The following is a 22,837-nucleotide window of genomic DNA, read 5'->3' on the forward strand; positions in this document are numbered from 1 at the left end:
GTTAAGAAAGTTAATTAACAGCCTTTGTTTGAAAAAAAAACTGATTTTATTTTAGTAAACTAAGGTTTGTACATACTTTGTGTGTGCTGCTTTCTTTGGGGTCCGTAGCTGGGGCAGAACACCCAGACAAGCTGGGGCCTCTATTGTCTTAAATCACTCATTATTGTTCCTATTTTTTTTTATTTTTTTAAAAAAATAATTTTTATTAATATATTCTACGCACCAATATACAAATAAAATATACAATCCTGCCACCATGGTGTAATGTGAGTACATTTTCCATAAATATAAAGTCATTCCTTTATACATACATACTTGCTATCATATATATACATCATCATATATCTATTCTAGCCCACCTTTTCTGGACCCAATCGTACCATAAATTCCAACTGTTATAAAATTCTGAATCTTTTTTTACCATTGATCAATCTAGTTAATCTATCTGATTCCGCACACTCATTAATTTTATATATTATTTTCAAATCCATCGGTAAGTATTGATTTTTCCACTCCTGCGCATATGCTAATCTTGCTGCAGTAATAATGTGAATCAACAAGAACCATATATCTGATTTAACATTCAAAGGTTTTGCCCCCAACAGGAAAATCTCAGGCCTTAATTCCAAATTGATCTGTGTAATTTCCAAAATCCATTGCTGTATTTTTTTCCAATATTTAACCGCCTGTGGGCAGGTCCACCATTGGTGAAAATAAGTTCCATTACTGTAACCACATTTCCAACAACAGAAAGATGTCCCGGGAAACATTTTAGCTAGTCTCACAGGGGGGAGATGCCAACGGTAGACCATTTTATATATGTTTTCTTTGTATGAAGAGGCCATGGTTAATTTCATATTTTTCAACCAAATCTGTTCCCATTGCTGGAAGTCAAGGGGATATCCAAAATTTCGCCTCCACGCTATCATACAATCCTTCACTACATCCTGTCCTATCTGCAGAGACAATAAATATGTGTAACATTTAGATAGTACCCCTTTCCCTCCTTCTAATAAGATCTTATCCAATTCTTGTCTTTTACGGTAAATTCCTTCTTTATATAAATCTTTTTTATACCTGGAGTGCACTTGGGAATAAGACCACCAGTCTATCTTATATCCTTGAAGAGTTAATAATTCTCGTGACTTCGGATTACCCTGAACATCCAAAAAGACTTCATACGTCAAAGTTTTCCCCCCTTTATACAAGGGGGGGAAATGTCAATGTCAGATCTACCCGACATTATACAGATCTACCCGACATTTTACAATGTCGGATAGATCTGAGCTTCCTGCGCCGAAATCCAACATGGAACTTTTGAATATACTCTTCTTCTAATCTTTTCTCAAGTGTACCCAAGAGTCCTACGTAAATAGTGATCATCAAAGTGTCTGGGGTGGCCGGACGCTCCCGGCCATAGAAAATAGTGCCAGCCATGTTGAAGATCGGCTCCCTCAAATGTCAAAAGTTGTCTCTTTTGTAGGATCATCCATTCTTTCACCCAAATCAAGTTCGCTGCTTGGTGATAGAGCTCCCAATTTGGGAGTCCAAGTCCTCCTTTGTTTTTGGGTTCTTGTAACATTTTAAGTCTAATCCGCAGCTTCTTTCCCTGCCAGATAAACTTGGATATACTCCTATCCAAATTTGTAAAAAACTCTTTATTCAACCTTAGCGGGGCTGTTTGGAATAGAAATAGCCATTTGGGTAACATGCACATCTTAATGGTTGCCACCCTTCCCAAAACTGATAGCTGGAGATTTTTCCATCTTTCTAGATCTCTGAGCATCTGGTTGTAAAGAGGAAGATAGTTATTGTCAGCGTTGCAACACTGGCATAGAGAAAGAGAGCAGAGGAGAGCGAAAGATAAGCTCTGAGACTTTTGCCTGCTAAATCCCTTTGAAGCCCGGTTGTCGTGAAAATGAGGGGAGCGGGCACATTCCTGAGAAATGATGAGGAAAAGAAGTCTGAAGAATGACTTGGAAGACAGCCAATGAGAAGCAGAGATTTGGGGATTGGAAAGGGAGGGATTGGGAGGCAAAAGGTCAGTCTTGTCCGCGCGGAGTCATGATCCGGTGGCTGAGCTCAATTAAAGAAAGATTTCCTTAAAGATTGGCAGTTTGGAAATTCATTTAATTTTGAGATAGCACCGCAGTCTGACAGTTATCCTCCTTTATGGAGGAGCATCTGGCAGTCAACCATATACCCAGATACTTAATTTTATTTGTCATTCTTAAACCCATTAACTGCTCCAGCTGCTGCCTTTGCATCTGAGTCATATTCTTCGCTAGGATTTTAGTTTTTTCTTCATTCATCAGTAATCCCGCTACCTTCCCATACTCTCTAATCAAGCGTAATAATTTCAGGCCTGAGTCCAGTGGTTGATCCAAAATAAATACAAGATTGTCTGCATAAGCCTGGACTTTAACTTCCGCCTGCCTAATCTTCATTCCTCTTATTTCCGTATTTCCTTTCACTTCTCTAAGCAGGGGCTCTAAAGTCAATACAAATAGCAATGGGGAAAGGGAACATCCCTGTCTTGTACCTCTACAAATTTGGATCCTCTCCTTTTCCTCTCATCTATGAATACTCTTGCAGTCTGTTCCCAGTAGATAGCTCGAATTGCCCGAAAAAAATTCCCACCAAACTCCATATATTCCAATTGAGAAATCATAAATTCCCAACTGATTATTGTTCCTATATTTTAGGCACCATCTCTGTGGTAGAGGGGGCTGTATGTCAGCCCCAACCCCGCCACGGTACTTGGGGCCACCATTCGTGTGGGAATCGCCATTCCACTGCTGCATGCTTTCGCTGATGACCCTTTCTGTGTGCCTGCTCTGCTGGGTGATCAGCCCCGAGGTATGCCTCTCACTTAGTCTCCCCAGCTGCATGCTAGATGACTTCAGGGGCATGCACTGAAGCAGTTTCTCACCATTCATCACTTTAAGGAAAGACGGAGCAGCACGGAACTGGAGCGGCTTGCAATGGATTGGAGAGGGAGAGGGAGGATATGGGTTAATTGAATAATTGAGTGATTGTATTGGGGTGGAGCTGTATGCTGCTTAAAGGGTGATGGGGAGCATGGATCATCAGCTCCAACAAAGATTTCTTTCTGCAACGCTTTCTGCAATGCTAACTTCAGTTAGTGCCGATATCAGGATAAAAAAACTTGGTTACTGCTTTTGCATGCTGAGGGTTTTTTCCCATACTTTATGGAACCTGACATTGGTTTTGAACATCAAAGCAACATATTTTAAAAAGAAAAATAATAACTAATTTGAGTTCCTTGAATTATAGACAAATTTAGTAATACTCTCCACCTTGTAAAACCTTTTTGCAAAGTTGTCATTCTTTATAGAATTTCAATATTGTATTGTTTTAAGAGGGAAAATGAGAAAAAAATTGTCATAGATTCCAATGGTAGGTTAATATTATACTGTAGTTTATATTATTTGACTTACATAAAGATAGTCTATGTGAAAAATGTAATGTAAATTTTTTAAAAAAATAAAATTTGATTATTAGTGCTGCTTCATACAAGAAATATAAATAGCTAAAGCAGTGGTTGGTTTCAGTTTATCTTCTACTCTATATCCTGACTTTTGCACTTCATTCATTACATCCTTGGAGGATGTGGGTTGGATGACTCTATTACTGCTATGGATCTTTGTCATTCCAAGAAAACAAAAAGATGGAATGTTATCAGGAGGCAAGATGTCATAGGTAAACCTAATTAGGAGAAATCCACAAAAATATAAAATATTGGAGTGAGATTGAGCATCAGTGTTTTCAGCAGGCTAACATCTGAACTCCTGCCCCTTGTCTCCTCTGTGACCTCAACTCTCAATTGTCCTTGTTTCCATGCTAATTCACATTCATCGCTTGGTTACTTCCTATTGAACCAAAGTGAGAAAATAAGATGGCATGAGCTCTATTAAGACTTTTGCTCTAGTTGAAATGGAGAGATGAGGAGTCAAAGCTTTGTCATCTTTTGCATACAGCTGATGCAGTGGGATCTACTGAGGCCTTAGGTTCTTGGAGGGGAGCCTGAACAGGGACAATAAGGATCATCAAGTTACTTCATCAGCAGGAGTTCTCAGCTCAGTAAAATAAGCCTGGACTTGTCAGCTAGAATCTCAACTTTATAATTTTGCCTTTATGCTGGTGGAGATGGAGGAACCTGCACTAAGTATGGACCATGCAATAATTGCCAGAAGTGATGAAAGAAATAATGGTGATTCACCTTTTTGTAGGTAATTGATCTTAATTTAATTTTGAATGAACATCCAGATCAGCAGAGATTAATACCAAGATTAACACTAGACCAACAATTAAGAAGTAAATATCCTAATCAAGGAACCACCAACTCAGATAGAAAAGCTAACAGTAACAACAGCCAAATCAAGGAACCACCAAGATTGCTGTTAAGGATGTTCGAGGATCGTGCCCAATAACTCCAGCAAGCAGGTATTCATCAAATCAAATAGTATTTATTAACAAGGCATCTTATCATTACAGGTACAGATCTGGAACTGAAGCAGGACCGCATGGCTGACCCTTAAGTACCCCCTGGGCGTGGCTAAGGTAAGGAGGGGTTTTTGGGTTAGGGTGGACCTTGGGAGTTGGCTTGTCCAGCCCCCCTGCCTCTAGCCCTGGGTCTGAGGCAAGGCATTTACTCCTGACAAAACCCCCTCTAAATGCCTGGCCGAGATTCTCTTGGATAGTGTGTATCTGGGATGTTGTTTTTGAGAGGACACCCAATTTTGATGTCAGATATGTATGCTGTTTGTTTTGCAATGGTTTAGTTAGAATGTCTGCTGTCTGTTCTCCTGTGTCACAATGTATAACTCTTATGAATCCTATGCTTGCAAACTGTCTAACGTGTTTATACTTAATGTCAATATGCCTCGACCTCTGACCAACTGCTTCAGCCTTTGATATTTCCACAGCGGCTTTATTGTCCTCGTGTATGGTGATTGGGTAGTTGGGTTCGGCCCATATGTCTGCGAGCAGGTCATCAAACCAGACCAGGTTGTTGGCAACTTTGGACAAGCAAATGTATTCGGCCTCTGTTGTGGATGTAGCTACCAGGTCCTGTTTGCCTGTATACCAGTGTACTGGGCTGTTGTTGAGGAAGAACACGTAGCCTGAAGTGCTCTTCCTGCTTTTCATGTCCCCGGCCCAGTCAGCATCAGCGTAACATGTGAGTGTGGGTCTTTTGGTGTTCTCGGGCTCTAGTGATAGGCAGGCATCGGCGCTATGCTTTAGGTATTTCAGTATCCTCTTGATGGCTTCCCAGTGGTATACGGTAGGGTTACCTACATGTCAAGATAGCAAGTTAACTGGCAGGGCGATGTCGGGCCTTGTCCAGTTTGCAATGTATAATAGAGATCCTATGGTGGATCTGTATAATGTGTTGTCCTTAAACGCCTCAGCCTCATTGTGCATGTCCTTTATGAAGTCTGGTTGCATTGGTGTCTCGCATGTTTTGGCGTTTGACATATTGCATTTATGTAACAGTTCCAAAATATTGTCCTTCTGTGATAGTTGGAAACCTTTGCCAGTCTTTGTAATTTGCAACCCCAAGTACTTATCCACCTTACCCAATATTTTCAGTGAAAAGTGTTTACCCAGCTCATTGGCAAAGTCATTGCACTTGCTAGACTGATCGCCTATATACAATATGTCGTCCACGTATATCAGGACGTATTTGAGGGAGTTGCCTGACTTCTTAGTGAAGAAGCAGTTGTTGGCCGAGGTGGCTGAGAACCCCATGGATTTCAGAGTCTTGGATAGGCATTCGTACCATCGTTTCCCTGATTGTTTGAGTCCATACAAGCTTCTGTTCAGGACCCAGGTTTCCCCCTTTCTGGTGCTTTGGCTAGGGGGCGCTCTCACGTATATCTCCTTGTCGAGCTCAGCGTGCAGGTAAGCGGTTTGTACATCGAATTGGTGTACTTCTAGCCCAAGTAGTGATGCAATTACCAACGCACATTTTACGCTCTCAGCCCTGACTGTGGGGGAGTATGTCTCAGTGTAATCATCAGGGTACTTTTGAGCGAACCCTTGTGCCACCAGTCTAGCCTTGTAGAGGACTTTGTCTCCCTCTAATGTTTTGACTTTGTAGACCCACCTGGTGCCTATGGGCGTTTTGCCTGCTGGGACTTCAGAAGGGGTGTATACGTTTAGTTCCCTCAAGCTGTTCATTTCCCTCTCCATGGCTTGTTCCCATTTTGCTCTTTCTCCCTCTGGTAACTTCAGTACATCCTCATATGTGTTGGGAGTTAATTGGTTAGTGTGGAGGGATAACACGTAGTCCCCTAACCTTTCTGGCGCCTTGCCCCTGTTTGTCCTCACTGGCCTGGCAGGGGGTGTCTCGGTGTCATGCATGTACCTAGCTTCTTTCTCTGTGAGTGAGTCCACCTTGATGCATGGGTGGTTCTCCTTCCACTCCTTCACTTGTATTTCCTGTCTCTTGGGTTTGCCCTTTTCCTGTTCTGTGTCCTTTCCTGTGTTATGCCTTATCTCCTTTTGGCCATCCCCTGTTCCGTCCTTGCTAAGGGACACCTCATTGAGGTGTATCTTGGACCAGCTGGTATTTTCGTGGAAGACAGCTGTTCGTGATATCACAAACCTGTTGTTGCTGTCTATGAACCTGTATCCCTTCGTCCCTGGTTCGTACCCCATGAACCTCAACCTTCTGGATACTTTGTCTCCCTTGTGTCTCAATTGCTTGGGGATGTGTACATCTGCTGTGACCCCGAATATATGTAAGTGTGACACTTGTGGTTTCCTTTGGTACATCAACTCATATGGAGTTTTATTCAGTACGCTGGACCATAACCTGTTCAAGGTGTAGTTTGAATAAATGAGTGCTTCCGACCAGAAATGCTGCCCTAAACCGGGATCCTCTAGTGCGCACCTCATCATGGTCTGCAGTGTTCCATTTTTTCGTTCTACGACGCCATTTTGAAAGGTGGAAAACGGAGAAGTCGTGTAATGGACTATCGCGAGAAGTCGCTCGACAAAAATTCAGACCCCCGGTCTGTCATTATTTGCCTGATCCTGGTGTTATGCTGTGTTTCCACCCTTGCATAGAATTCCTTAAATTTTTGGAATACCTCGTTTTTATGTCTTAGAGTGTACACGAAGCCATAGCGGCTGAAATCATCCACTATGGTCAGGAAGAACCTCTTCCTGTATTTGATGGAGGGCCTTAGTGGCCCCACTAGGTCCATATGTATGAGTTGGAAAATTGAATTGGTTGTGCATACTGACTTTTTGGGCCTGGGTTTGGTTCTTAATTTAGAGCTTTTACAAATAGAACACTTGAGATAGTTCTCACAATTCTTTATTTTTACACTTTCGGAGCACTCCATCATTTTCTGCACCACAGGAAAGCTAATGTGCCCTAGCCTTCTGTGTAGCAGGTGTGCACAATTGTTATGCATCAGCTTCCCTATCGCTGGCTTTTCCTTCCTGGGTGTTTCCTGCTCACTTGGATCACTAGTGGTGTGTGTGTGGTTAACCCCCTCTCCTTCCTCACTTGTGTTGTCTGGGTTGTCGGGTTTTACCTTCCAGTGGTTGTTTACCTTGGGTTGTGTGTCTCTGACTGGGTGGAAGAATGGCAGTTCCCCACTGATCACTGTTTTCCCTATGCTTTTGCCCCCTCTAGTTACATGTGCCTTTCCTTCTTTGAATGTCACCTCAACATTGTTGTCCTTGCTCAGTTTTAGTGTGGCAAGGATATTATAGGGTATATTTGGCACTAATAGCACCCCCTGTATTATCCCTATCCCTGGCACGTATGTATTATCTTTCCCTGTCACTTGCACGTTGTTCTGGTTAGCCACTTTTATTATAAACTTTTCTTCTGTGAATGAGGTTAGTGAGTTACAGTCATATGTGGTGTGGTTTGTAGCTCCTGAGTCCAGTAGCCATGTGCCTTCCTTCCTGTCCTGACCCTTGTGTTGCTCTTGATCTCCCAGTCCATACAGTGACCCAGTCTGGCTCTCCCTGGAGCTGCCCCTGTGATTTCTTCTGTTCCTGGGGCTAGGGGAGTCTCTGCGCCTGTGTCTGTCCTCTGGCGAGTGTCTGTCACTGTATCTTGCCCTTTGTTCTGGTCTGTCCCTTCGATGTGACCTGTCCCTGTCCCCTGTGTTTCTAGGGCAGTCCCTTTTGTAATGGTTTTTTGACCCACATATGTAGCACTCTGTGTTACTGTAGCTCCTACCCTGTGTCTCAGTCCTTCTGCTGGGTCTCTGCTCCCTGCGGCCTAGTGAGCGGTCTTTCCTGATGCTGTCTTCAGCTATGAGTTTGCTTGTTAGTAATTCCAGTGTAAGTTTCCCTGACCCTAGGTTGTCTATCTGTGTGATGAAGGTGTCCCAGCTGGGGTCCAGGGAGTTTACAATAATACTTATCATGGTCCTCTCACTTATGACCTCCCCCCTCTGGGTCAGCTGGGCCCTGGTGGCATTTAGGGACAATAAATGCTCGCTCATTGGGGTCCCTGCTTTGAGTTTTGTGGCATAGAACTCTCTGGATAGTCTAGTGGTGCTTGCTACGCTTTGACAGTAAAATAGTTTGTGCATTCTCTCTATTACCTCTAGAGCAGTCAAGTGGTGGCTAATGCTAGGGTAAATGCTGGGGGTAATGCTAGCAATAACAATACAATATGCTTTATGGTGGGTGCAATCTAATTCAAAAGTCCAGGATTTTTCTGGGGGATCAGTGACTAAGGATAGTAGGTCTTCCTTCAGCAGGGTGACTTAGAGCTGCTGGTTCCAGTCCAGGAAATTCTCTCCATCTAGCCTTAGTTTGGGAAAGTCACTTGGCAAAGTCCCTGAATTGTAAGTTAAATTACTTACATTATGTCGCTGTCCATGGTTCCTCGCGTAAGGATACTCGCAATAAGGCAGAGGGACGACTGTGGCAAGTCTGAACTGACTTGCTTCTATGTGCTTGCGTCGGTATAGCTCTATGTCTCGCTCCGTTCTCTTACAGGGAGGAACTGCGCTTGCGTGAAGTTCATTCCTGTCCAGCCGCCGTGGAGTGAGGAGCTCGTCTCAGCAGCTCCCGGATGAAGGCCCCAATCTTCCGGATGGGCCTTCGGTTCCTCCTTGGTCACCCTCGCTTGGGCGAAATTGTTGCGGATCACCGTCTGGAGCCTCGGGAAGTGGTGAGGATCGCCGGGGAAGGTTGGATGTCCCGCTGGGGCCACGAATGGTCTCGGATGGCCCGGCCTCGCGTGGGTGTCGCCTCCGGGTGTCGGGCCGAATCCCCTGCCCGCCAATGGACGTCCCCTGCCTGTGGATGGCCCCGCGGGTCCTGGATCTGGTTCCGGTCGTCGGTCCGGTGAGTGGTCCCATCGCCCTCGGTGTCCCATTCCTACGGTGGGCTCCCTGGGAGTCCTGGGTAGTGCTGGGTCTGCGCGGTGGCGATCTGCTCCCCTGGGTGGACACCGGTGCTGGTTCTCCTCGCGTTAGGGTCCCCTTTGCGCTTTGGCCTGGCACCGGGATGTGTGTCCGGTAACTTCATCTTGTCCCCTAGGGCCGCGGTGATTAGTTCGATTGCTTTGTTGACCTCGGGCTCGGTAGGCAGGCCCGTAGGTTTAGGCTTTGGGCTTTCCCATTTGTTTTGGTAGTTTTGGGTGGCTACTTTGGGGTAGGCCCCGATTCCCGCCATGAGATTTAAATCTTGGGAATCTATTGGTGGATGGTCGGCCATCTTTGGTGACGTCACCTCCCAAGATGGCTGCCGCAAAAAGGGTGCAAATTCTTCTTCGGCCTTTTCGGTGGTTTTCTGGTGGGGGCAGTCCTTTCTTACCGCGTCTTCGTCACTGTAGTCGGACTCGTCTTCATCTTCCTCACTCGCTGCTTCGCAGCCTTTGACCAGGCTCCGGAGTTCCGCGATGAGGTCGGTGTTGTTTTGTGACGAGTCTATCAGCCTCAGGAGTTTTCCTTTTAGGTCGTGCATTTCTCCTGTCGGGCTCTCGCGTTTCTTCCACCCCTCATCGCTTCGGGTCGGGGTGCATGGGTGGTGGAGTAGGCCACTCATTTCGGGTGCCTCTCCTTGCATGGCTTCGGGTTGAGCAGGCTGTTCTGCCATCTTCTTGGTGAATGCCCTGGTATTCACCCTGTCTGTCGTGGTCCTTTGCATGTTCTGGAGTATTAGAATTGGGCTGTTAAACCATCCTCTGCTACCATATTGTTAAGGATGTTCGAGGATCGTGCCCAATAACTCCAACAAGCAGGTATTCATCAAATCAAATAGTATTTATTAACAAGGCATCTTATCATTACAGGTACAGATCTGGAACTGAAGCAGGACTGCATGGCTGATCCTTAAGTACCTCCTGGGCATGGCTAAGGTAAGGAGGGGTTATTGGGTTAGGGTGGACCTTGGGGGTTGGCTTGTCCAGCCCCCCTGCCTCTAGCCCTGGGTCTGAGGCAAGGCATTTACTCCTGACAATTACTTCCACAAATACTGACAGGGCAAGCCATTAGTATATAAAATAAGAACAAACCCTATTCCCTTCTAACATTGATAGTGTGATTTAGTATAGTAATGAAACATTTGCAAGAAAACAAGTCCAGAGAACACCAAGGACTCCACAGTTCAATCCTAAAATAGGAATATTTTATTTTTTTCAAAAGAATGAAGTACCCCAGGAAAGGGCATGCCTGGATTTGGGACATCTGCCTATTACCTTTGCACTTGGGAATCTTCTTTCAGAGATTTGTGAATATCAACAGTTAAAGATGATGAATATAATTTCCACTGGGATTTGCTTTGCCAGCTCCAGAACAAGCATTGCCATTAATTCATAGCAGCAGAAGTCTAGCACTGGTAGAATGTGACAACTGCAAGTTCTTTGGGAATCCAAATTTAGCAAAATGAGGGTATAATTTGTAAAGACTATCAACAGTGAAAAGAGCTGAAAATGAAAAGGGTGTTAATAAAACAATCACACAGTCAGTCTGATAAAGCAAGAACATTTCCCAAAGCCAAAATTCACCTAGATTGCAATGCTCATTTGTGTACACACACACACACACACACACACACACACACAAAGATACATACATACATATATACATACACACACACACATCTACACACAAATGAACATTGTATATTTACATACATATAGATAGATACATACATATCTATGTGTCTTTATGGCCTGCTGGACATCTTGCCAGTGGTGAATTGCTATGTTTTGCCCTGAATTGGGCAAACCAGTAGCGGCAGCAGCGAAAGGCTCTGCCCACTCGCCCGGATGCTTCTGTGCATGCACAGAAGTGTTGCTTGCATGTGCACAAGCACACGCGCACCCACAAAGGAACCGTAGCGATGGGATTTGAAACCCACTACTGCATCTTGCCATCTGTTGATACTTGATTTCTTATTAAATATAAATTATATATGAGTTACAAATACCAAGCTTCTGAAGGAACTATTTCAATCAAACAGAAAAAAAGCTCTATGTATTTAAATTCATTTTAAAAACATTAATTGTGATCCTATAAAAGATAATAGCTCTTCCTACAGTATTCACCATTATTATTTTTTAATGTCATGTTCTACTGATGTTCAAAGTTCTGAATGGGTTAAATCCCTTAACACTGTTTTGTTTAATGTGGTGGTGCAGAGGTTCAGCATTACAATTTCCAAAAGTACTGCCAATGGTAGGAAATACTGGGACTGATAGTACATAGGTTGCTCAGCAAAGGATTCTCAACCCCTATAATTTTAACAAGAGAATCCTTGTGTACAACATAGATACAATTTATCAGGGATAAGCAAGGATTAATGTAATCATAATATATATCTTTGGGTCAAAGACAATATAAGAATATATCTTTTTATATTTTATGTAGTTTCCTTATTATTACTCTTTGAGATTAAAATTTAATGATAAATTTCACTGGGCTGTATTTATTATAGTCCTGTATCATCTCCCTACTTCTACAGTGCTATATTTTAAGGGTATTTATGGCATTTCTCTCCTGAGAAGTATATTATGCTGGGAAATGTGGAACAAAAGGGGAAAACCAACAGCAAGGTGAATTGACTCAATTACAGTGGTGATGGGTGCATCATTGGAAGACTATGCTGCCCTTCTCCGGAGACTCAGGGCGGCTTACAATTGTTAAGCAATAGCCTTCATACTTTTGTATATTTATACAAGGTCATCTTATTGCCCCCACAATCTGGGTCCTCATTTTACCTACCTTTGAAAGGATGGAAGGCTGAGTCAACCTTGAGCCTGGTGAGATTTGAACTTGCAGTAATTGCAAGCAGCAGATGTTGATAACAGTGCTTTAGTCCACTGTACTTTCATTCAATGCAAATTGAATTGGCATCTTATTTAGGATTCAAATCAGAAAAAAGATTTGGGATAGTGAAATTTACTCGCGTAATATGGAGCACATGAAAAACATTTAAATTATTGTGATATTTTGGACAAAACTTGGCCCTTTGCTATTTGTTGATTTGTTAGCTTTTATGTCTGTAGAGATTACTGTTAGCTTTTATATTTTCCCTTTTCTCCAGGAGTTGAAGTTTGGATTCTTTGGCCTTCCTGCTCCAAGTGATAAAGTCTTCTTAATGTCAGATAAATACATACAAAGATTTTGCAGCTGGTATGTGTTTGTATATGCTATACTTTGCTTGTTTGGGATGATCTGCTGAAGGTTTGCAAGCACAGCTATCTTCTCTTTGATAATTAAACTGTTGTTCTTTAACTGATAAGATGGTGGGGTATAGAAGGGGTAGCTTTACAGACATTGTTTTGTAGGCAATACCTATGATGCACGCAGAATGCAAATTAAAGGATAGACTTAGATGTATAGAAGCACTGAAATTAGAATCTTTTAACACCTGAATTCCCTCCTCCCTCCCTCCCTCTCTCCCTCCCTCCCTCGTTATTTTATATATAAATTATATTTGTAGACAAAGGACTCAATATATTCTATACAAATAATAATTAGAAGATAGAAGATAGAACATTTAGTCACTTCATTTCATTCCCACATTCTTTCATCTACATCCACTTGGAAGTGAGCTGCCTTGGTTTAAGAATTAACTAAAAAAAATCATTCTTGGCCATTATTTGGAAGTCTTGTTGATTGTTACTCAGATATTTTCTAAGTCTTGATTCATATACATACTCAGTTATGAATTTTGAATTTGAAGGAATTTTATGGTCCAGGTGAAAAAATTATTTCCTCATCATGCATATTTTATTCATATTTCTTGCTTCATTACACTCAACATGTGATTCCATCATACCCATCAGCTAAAGTTATTTCTCCTTATATTTGTTTCCGGATCATAACAGAATCCATCATTGTTACAATTGTCTGCAAATTAGAAAAATTCAGGGATATTTAAAACTTTGTAAATTCTACATACGTAGTCTATGATTACCACAAATCATGTCTGTGTAGTTTCTTCTACTCCACCTATTGGTGAATCATTAGTGATTTTTTTCCTTTACTATCTCAAGTCATTTCTATCCACCATTCCTGTATTTGGCTTTTTCTAATCTCTAAGGATTCTTGCATCTCACATTCTCTCCGGTTTTGTTTGAAACATGCATTTGCTTTCGGTGCTTCTTGTAAGTGTGGTGCTAACCAAATGGCTCATTGACCAGAAAGCAATCAGGAAGAAATAATAGATTTCTCCTCTGCTTGCTCTTTCATTTCAACCACCCGACCTTTTTATTTATTATCTTTACTGTACCTCCAACCAATAATAAAATATCATCATAATAAAATATAACAACAACAACAACAACAACAACAACAACAACAACAACAACAACACTCATGATCTTTGGGTACCTTTTCTTTAATTCTCCCACTGTGTAAATAAGAGTTACCTATTATTAAGATATTTATTTCTTCTAAAACATGTAGCTCACTGTCATTGTTGATTTCACTATTTGCAAACTGGTTTTGTCATTTTATTGATAGCATTCTAGTAAAGAACTCTTCTTTAATATATGCAAGCTCACAGCTCTCAACAAGCTTTACAACTCCGTTAATGAGGGGATTAACAGGAGCACGGCAATGTATTTAACCTGCGGCACTAGCTCCGTTTCAATAAGGCTTCAACAGCCTATTAAATGGAGTGGGGGCTCAATTAACCCAGACAAAGGCCACTCTACAGAACATGGCAGGGAGGACCACAGTTAGCATCTGCCTAAGCAGCTTGTTCTGAGCTTGAAATAAAGAGGGTGACATGTTCTCGCCCGCAAGCTATGATATAACTGAAATGGTGATTCTAGTTCATCTGGACTGACTGAAAAGGTGACAGCATCAAAACCCATCACTATCTCGCCATGTGACAGTTTGTAAAATCCAAGTGCACTCAAGGGTCAGCCCTGAGCCTTCTGCAGTTCAGTATTTAAATCTGGTACCCTTGATGGAGAAGGTTGGGTAGATGAAAGGAGTAAGAGGATCAGACTTCCTTCATGGTTGTAGTCTGTAAGGACCTTTTAGGAGATGTGTTAAGTTTAAACAATTTCTTCTTGGGCAGATATCTCCTGGGCATAAAGATGTTACCTGCCTTCCATCAACATGTTGCTAAAGCAAATGCCTCATTCTGGCATTGTGTACTGTTTACTGGAAGCTGTTGTTTAAAATGATTTGGGAATTGGGGAGAACGAGAGTCTGTAAAAGAAATAAAGTGGCTGACTGTTTCTTCAGAAAAGGGTCCTTAGGACTTAGCTTAATATTTTCAGGCAGGACGTCACTATGAAGGAAACAAGGACATGGCCAATTCATAGAATTGTTCACTGAAAACTGTGGACTGAACTGAAAAGTGTTTCTATCAAGGCTTTGAGTCTCAAAATAATTCACTTCATGATAATGCCACTAATACCAGTTTTAATCCTTAGACCAGGAATTGGCAACCAATTTAGTAACTAAAAGCCAAGTTAACAAGTCAAGGTCCTTACTGGAAAGAGTGACAATGAAAAGTGAACAAAGAGCACCAGGATATGTTTCCTGAGTTGGAAGAGAAGTTGGAGGGTATTCCCTGTCTTTTATTTTAAATGTCAAGTCTATTTTAATCCTTGCAATTTTTGTGGCAAGAATATGTTGCTAATTTTCCACAGTAGTGGATTGAAGGAGCTCCGAAAGCTATAGCAAATAAATGATATGAAATAAAATCAATCAGGTTCACCTGATACGCCAGTTGCGCCCCTTTCTGGACCGGGACTCCCTACGCACAGTCACTCAAGCACTCGTCATCTCTCGTCTGGACTATTGTAACGCTCTCTATATGGGGCTGCCCTTGGGGTACACCCGGAGGCTCCACCTTGTGCAGAATGCGGCCGCGCGGGAGATTATGGGAGTGACGGGGTGCTCCCATGTGACTCCTCTTCTGCGCGAGCTGTATTGGCTTCCAGTGGACTTCCGGGTACGCTTCAAGGTGTTGGTGATCACCTTTAAAGTGCTCCATGGCTTAGGGCCAGGGAATTTACAGGACCGCCTTCTGCCACCAATAGCCTCCCACCGGCCGGTTCACTCCCACAGAGAGAGCCTCCTCAGGGTGCTGTCGGCCAGACAATGCCAGCTGGCGACCCCTAGGAGGAGAGCCTTCTCTGTGGTGGCACCTACCCTTTGGAACAATCTACTGCCAGAGATACGAATGATCTCCGACCTCCGGACTTTTCGTCGGGCCCTAAAAACTTACTTTTTTCAGTTAGCCAGTCTGTTTTGATTTTATGGTAGGTTTTAAAATTTGATACGGATTTTAAATTGACAAGTTTTAAATTACGGGCCAAATTTATTTAATTATTTTAAATCTATTTTTAACTGTAATGTTATGTATAAATGTTTTTATTTTGGCTGTTCACCGCCCTGAGTCCGAAATGAGAAGGGCGGTATAGAAGTTTGAATAATAAATAAATAAATAAATAAAACTGGGTGGCATATATTTTAGTGCTTCAGGTTATCCATCTATGTCTTACATAGGTCTTCATTTAATATAATCTTTTGCTGCCTATTGGCCCAAAACTCTCCTAAGTTAACAACCTCTCTATCTATTTTTCCCCTTGTCTGATAGATGGCATTATGCTTTCAATGGCTGTAGAAGTTCCTGCTCAGCCTTCAAGTCTGACTTCATCCTGCAAAGGATTTTCTCACATTGCACTTGTATTCTTTAACTACCATCATGATGATCCATCTTTCCGTGAACAGAATTTGCAGTATTGATTTTTCCCATGATCTCTTTCTGACAACATCCCTGGTAAGCTTCTAGATGTCTAAATACTTTACCAGAGGTGGGACAGGTCAAACTAATCCTAGAAAATAAGAAAGAGAGGAAAGAGGCTTTATGTTTTCCACCCCACAGACATAAAGCCTTGAGAAGAATTACATAGGCTAGGTCCCAGCAAACTATTTGGAAGCTGTTAACCTGGATCAACTAAGCTTTTTGAAGTCAGCATGAAGTTAAGTTCACAGTATAAGACTAACTGCAAATAAAACCCAAGGCTGAGCATGCAAAATCCAACAAAGGAATGGAATACTGTACTGTTCAAGTTGGCAAGTTGCTGATGGACATTGTTCCAGGAACTAAATTTTGAAAACTGAGTGTTTTTAGAGTAGTTCTAAAAGCTAGACTAGGTCCTATAAAGTGAAGACCACTGGGAGAGAATGTCATTAGGCAGTTCAGTGAGTGTAGAAATAGGCAGTGGTGGGATTCAGCTAGTTCGCACCACTTTAGGTGAACTGGTTGTTAACTTTCTGAGAAGTTTGGCAAACTGGTTGTTGGAAGAAATCATTAGGGCAGAGAACCAGTTGTTAAATTACTTGAAACCTGCCACTGGAAATAGGTGTTCATGCCAAAGCACTGATTAGGATAAAATTTTATACTAATAATCAAACAATCACATTAATGAATAAACAAATCCTAGAATTCATGCACACACCTGCATTAATGTATTGTTACATTTCAGCGGGAGTTTCAAATTTGCCTTAGTTGCTGATTGGCTGACAGCCTCTCCAGGATTGTATATAAGGAGGGCTGCTGCCTCAGAGTTTTTGCTGAAGTCTCACTGTATATTAAAGAGCTGTTGTCACTTGCTTGCTTGTGCCTCTCGTTATTCCTGCGCCACAACATTGGCGATGAAGGTGGGATTGAGGCCACAAGGAGCGAACCAGTGACACCACGAGCTTCAGCTAGGAGACGAGGCGAACAACAGGAGGCATACCAAACATATCCACCTACGTTCCGCCCAAGCCTTTTGACCCGGCCCGCGAGAAATGGGTCTCATACCTAATGAGGTTTGAGTGCTTGCTCAAAGCCAGCGACATGCAAGGACTCTGCTAATCGGAAGAGAGCCCTTTTTCTAAGCCACTGCGGACCGGATGTGTTCGAGATGGCGGAGTCACTTTGTGAGCCAACGCCAGTCCAGACCGTCCCCTGGGACACATTGATGGCAACCCTTCGGGCTCACTACGCTCCCGTGCCCTCCAAGTTCGTGCAGCGATACGAATTCAGACAACGCATGCAACGAGAGGGAGAACCGGTCAGGGCTTACATGGCGAGCCTGTGTAAAGCCGCAACGCATTACGACTATAGAGACTTGGATGATGCGCTGCTCGAACAGCTAATTTGCGGTATCCGAGACACAAGACTGCAAAGGCGACTGCTCGCTAAGCCTGACTTAACACTTGTCGGAGCCCTAGACGAGGCCAGGGCTCATGAAGCCTCCACGAAAGCCGCAGAAGCATTGCAGCACCCACTGATCAGCAAGGACACCCCCAAGTCTACACCAGTGCATAGGGAAGACGCCAGATCCAGCTTGGAATCCGAGTCCGATGAGGACGTCTTCCGCACAGAGCACCAAAAGAAAGACGCAGGCAGCCCCCGGTGAAGCTGCCCCAGCTGTGGCGGAAATCACGATAGACTGTCCTGCAAATACAGAGATGCCATTTGCAGGCGTTGCGAGAAGAAAGGGCACTTGGTGCAAGTCTGCAGAGCCATACTGCCCAGAAAACACCAACCACATGACCACCGCAGCCAACCAGAATCAACGTGCCAGAAACAACCAATCAAAGAGGGCGGCGCTAGAAACCGGCGTGAATTTGAACCGCAAGATGCCCGCAGCACACACGTCGACCAGGCCAGCATGGCGATCGAAGACAAGGTCTGCACGGTGGTCGAAATTAACGGCAAACCATGTACAATGGAAATTGACACCGGGTCAGCCCTTTCCATAATGTCATGGGCGACCCTGAAGACCATTCTGCCATCGTTCTGGAAGGACCAGCTATCCAGACAAAGGGTGCGCATCCTAGACTACCAGGGAAACCAGGTTCCCGTCGAAGGCGTAAGCACGTTCCGAATCACCTACGGAGACTTCAAAAAAGACCTGCCGCTAACCATCGTTACCAAGCAGCTGCCCAGCCTTCTGGGCATGGGGTGGTTCCGAGCCCTTGGCACGGGTTTCACTGGCGTCCACCGAATGCTCGAGCCGTCATTGAAGGACAGCCTCCTGAACGAGTTCCAGGACGTCTTCGGGGACACGTTGGGCAAGTATGTGGGAACCCCTATCTCTCTAAATCTAGATCCCAACGTGGCCCAAATAAGACTAAAAGCTAGACGGGTGCCCTTTGCATTGAAGCCAAAGATCGATGCAGAACTGGACAAATTAATTAAACAAGGGGTGTTGGTTCCCATTGACCACGCAAAGTGGGAGACCCCCATAGTGACCCCAGTTAAATCTGATGGCTCAATCAGAATTTGCGCCGACTACAAGTGCACGATCAACAAGGCTTTGCAGCCGAGCGCCTATCCGGTGCCGATCGTGCACCATCTACTACACTCCCTGGGGCCGGGAAAATTTTTTGCCAAATTAGACCTAGCACAGGCCTATCAACAATTACCCGTTGATGATGCCACGGCAGAGGCGCAAACAATTGTGACTCACAGGGGTGCATTCAAATGCACCAGGCTCCAATTCGGGGTGAGCGTCGCACCTGGCCTATTTCAGAGCACCATGGAGCGCCTGTTGCAAGGACTCCTGAGGGTGGTGCCCTATTTTGATGATGTGTTAATCAGCGCCCAAAATGAACAACAACTAGGGGACAGAGTAAGGAACGTCCTGACCAGATTTAGAGAAGCGGGACTTAAACTTAAGAGGAACAAATGCATGATCGCTGTTTCCTCTGTTGAATTTCTGGGGTACAAGGTTGACGGCGTAGGCATCCACCCCACTGAGAGTAAAATAAGGGCCATCAAGAGCGCACCCGCCCCCAAATCCAAATCGGAGCTCCAAGCCTTCCTTGGATTGCTCAATTTCTATTCAATGTTTTTAAAAGACAAGGCCACCGTCGCGGATCCCCTGCACAAACTGTTGGGAAAGAATGTCCCATGGGTGTGGGGCAAGGCAGAGGCAGCCGCATTTGAGGCCATAAAAAAACTCTTGTCAGAGGACAGCTTCCTCATTCAATATAACTCGGCGCTACCGCTCGTATTGGTCTGTGACGCCTCCCCCTTCGGAGTTGGTGCCATCCTAGGCCATAGACTGCTGAACGGCCTAGAGGCGCCCATTGCATTTTACTCTCGCACTCTGTCCAGCGCAGAGCGTAACTATAATCAATTGGACAGAGAGGCTCTGGCTGCAATTGCGGGTGTTAAGAAATTTCATGAATACATCTATGGCCGTCAATTCGAACTTGTGACAGACCACCGGCCCTTGCTAGGACTTTTGGCCAGTGACAAACCCACCCCCGCTGCCCTGTCCCCCCGATTGACCAGATGGGCCATTTTTCTGTCGGCCTATTCGTACCAGCTTGTCCATCGACCTGGACGGACCTTGGGCCACGCGGACGCCCTCAGCCGCTGTCCCCTCCCTGAACTGCTTGTCAACCCTACGCCTGAAGCCCCCGCTGTTTTGATCAACGCTGTGACTTTGGGACCGATCTCCTCTTGCGAGGTGGCTAAAGCCTCCGCAAGGGACCCTGTGATCCACACTGTGATGGGGTGGGTCCTTAAGGGGTGGCCTCCCAAGGTGGATGGTGGGGAATTTCAGGTTTTTGTGAACAAATGTAATGAACTGTTTAGGCAAGGGGGTTGTTTGTTGTGGGGCGATAGGGTGGTGGTTCCAACGAAACTGTGAATGAGGGTTTTGGAGTTGCTGCACGAGGGGCACCGGGCATAGTTCGTATGAAAAGCTTAGCCTGCAGTTATGTCTGGTGGCCCAACATGGACCAAGACATTTCCGAGTGGGTGGGGAAGTGCAAGCCCTGACAGGAATCTCGCCCCGATCCCCCGATAGCGCCCCTCCGAGAGTGGGAAAAACCAAAGGGACCATGGGGGAGGATCCACATTGACTTTGCCGGGCCCTTCCACGGGCAAACATTTTTAATCATAGTCGATGCCTTTTCTAAATGGCTCGAAATCATACTTATGCCTTCAACCACAGCCGAAGCAGTCATTAAGGCTCTTCGGAAATTATTTGCCACCCACGGGCTGCCGGATACCCTTGTATCCGATAACGGGCCCCAATCTACAGCGACTCAATTTGAGAGCTACCTGGCCGGACTGGGCATTCGCCATGCCCTATTGGCCCCATTCCATCTGGCTTCTAATGGCCTTGCTGAACGTTTCGTAAGAACGGCCAAGGAAGCATTGTCCAGGCTAGATGATGGGGACTGGCAGGCCAGGATAGACCAATTTTTGGCAGTTCAGCATGCCACACCATGTACGGCCACAGGGAGAAGCCCAGCCGAGCTCCTCATGGGCAGGAAACTTCGGTGCGTTTTAGATAGACTTCACCCTAACTACTCGCACGAGAATTTTAAGGGAGAGACCACGGGACTAAGGCAGTTCCAAGTCGGGTCCCCGGTGTTCACTCGTAATTATGCTAGCAGACCTCTGTGGGTTGCAGGAACCATAGTGGGCATAACGGGCCCTAAATCTTACACAGTAGACATTGGGGTAGACAGAATCTGGAAACGCCACATAGATCAGCTCCGGAGGAGGTTAGTCAGTGAGGCCGATCTCAATTTAGAAGTCTCTGAACCTAACTACAACAACTTTCCCCAAACAGCTAACTCAAGCCCAGGTTCGAGGCAATACTTAGCTGACAAGCCCTGGTTCCAGCGCTGCCCCAGCGAGTCGACACTCCCAGCCGGGGATAACCACGCCCCGGACAAAATCCAGGAGGTTCCATTGGTGGAGCCAGGAGAGACAGTAAGTCCCTCCGACCAGCTCGACGCCCCACCCAACACTGAACTGCGCAGGTCGACCAGAACGAGAACTCGCCCAGGTCACCTGCGAGATTTTGTGTGTAATTATGTAAATAGTTGAATGTCAGTGCCTTCTGGGAAGGGAGGGGTGTTATGTATTGTTACATTTCAGCGGGAGTTTCAAATTTGCCTTAGTTGCTGATTGGCTGACGGCCTCTCCAGGATTGTATATAAGGAGGGCTGCTGCCTCAGAGTTTTTGCTGAAGTCTCACTGTATATTAAAGAGCTGTTGTCACTTGCTTGCTTGTGCCTCTCGTTATTCCCGCGCCACAACAGAATTTATGCACATATCTGCATTGATGTAGCTTATTATGTTGGGTATGAAACTCTGCTGCCATAAGTTTCAATAAAAATTCTAATATTGTACAGAGAATCTCAAACCCAGCCAATTTGGAAAGAATGCAGGAAATGCTGGGGCTACAAGTTCTGATATTGTCTGTGCTTTTCGATACAGGTAGTCCTCAACTTACAACGGTTCATTTAGTGACCATTCAAAGTTACAACTGTACTGAAAAAAGTTACTTATGACCATTTTTCACACTTACGACCCTTGCCATTTTTCACACTTATGACCCATAGTCATGTGATCAAAATTCAGACACTTGGCAACTGACTCATATTTATGACAGTTGCAGAGTTCCAGGGCTACACAATCCTCTTTTGTGACCTTCCGACAAGCAAAGTCATGGGGAAGCTAGCTTCACATAACATCTTTGTAACTAACCTAACAATTGTAATGATTCACTTAGCAACTGTGGCAAGAAAAGTCTTAAAATGGGCAACTCACTTAACAAATTTCTCACCTAACCACAAAAATTTTGGGCTCAATTGTGGTCATAAGTCGAGGATTGCCTATAACATTCATGCCTGGTAGAGCATTTTTCTGTCTGTAATATTGATATGTTACTGATAGCAGGTGGGTGTTTCTGCAGTTACTTGCTGCAGAATTCTTGTACCTCCTAAAGTAGAGATATTGCCTAGCCTAGCTTCAGAACATGTTTAAATAATTTGTATTCTGAACATCAACACATCTAAACATTGAACAATGAAAGACAAATGGAAGCAGCTAGTAGTAAAAATGATAAAGTGATATTTGAGGCTAGTTATAGAACCGATGAAGACAAACAAGTAAAATATAATGGAGGTGTAATGGAGATTAGTCAGAAGCTCTAAGCCAGATAAAGATATTTGTCCTGTACTGGATAAAATTGCTCTTTCCATGAAGAATATTTTAGGGATATTTATGGAACAGGAACTTGATGTGTAAGAGATGGCAGTGGCTAAACACCTTTTATCAGCTCCAGCTAATATCACGTAATGGATTTTCGTAGATAAAATAAACTTAGAAACCTAATTCCTTCTGGCTTTACTTTCTGCTTATCTCACTGTTACTCGCTACTGCAATGTAACCTAAGTGATACCTGAGATTGATGACCAAAAAAAATTGATTTGATCTTACATTATCTGCACTGCTTTCCTACTTGTTTCTGGCTTTAGTTTAGAAATTATTGTATACAATTAAATAGCATGTTTGATCTGTTGAAAGGTTGAATACCTTTCTCAAG

At 44.0% G+C, this 22,837-nt stretch overlaps 1 long non-coding RNA gene across 1 annotated transcript; it reads left to right on the top strand.

Moving 5' to 3' along the window:
- The first annotated feature begins 16,192 nt into the window (after nt 1–16,192).
- On the top strand, nt 16,193–17,099 carry LOC148114293 (uncharacterized). Its single transcript, XR_015734344.1, has 2 exons — nt 16,193–16,263; nt 16,973–17,099. It is a non-coding gene; the product is annotated as an uncharacterized LOC148114293 (long non-coding RNA).
- Nucleotides 17,100–22,837: the final 5,738 nt, after the last annotated feature.

The sequence above is a fragment of the Pantherophis guttatus genome, chromosome 4, assembly GCF_059756535.1.
Source record: "Pantherophis guttatus breed Tessera chromosome 4, ASM5975653v1, whole genome shotgun sequence".
In the NCBI taxonomy this organism is placed as follows: Eukaryota; Metazoa; Chordata; class Lepidosauria; order Squamata; family Colubridae; genus Pantherophis; species Pantherophis guttatus.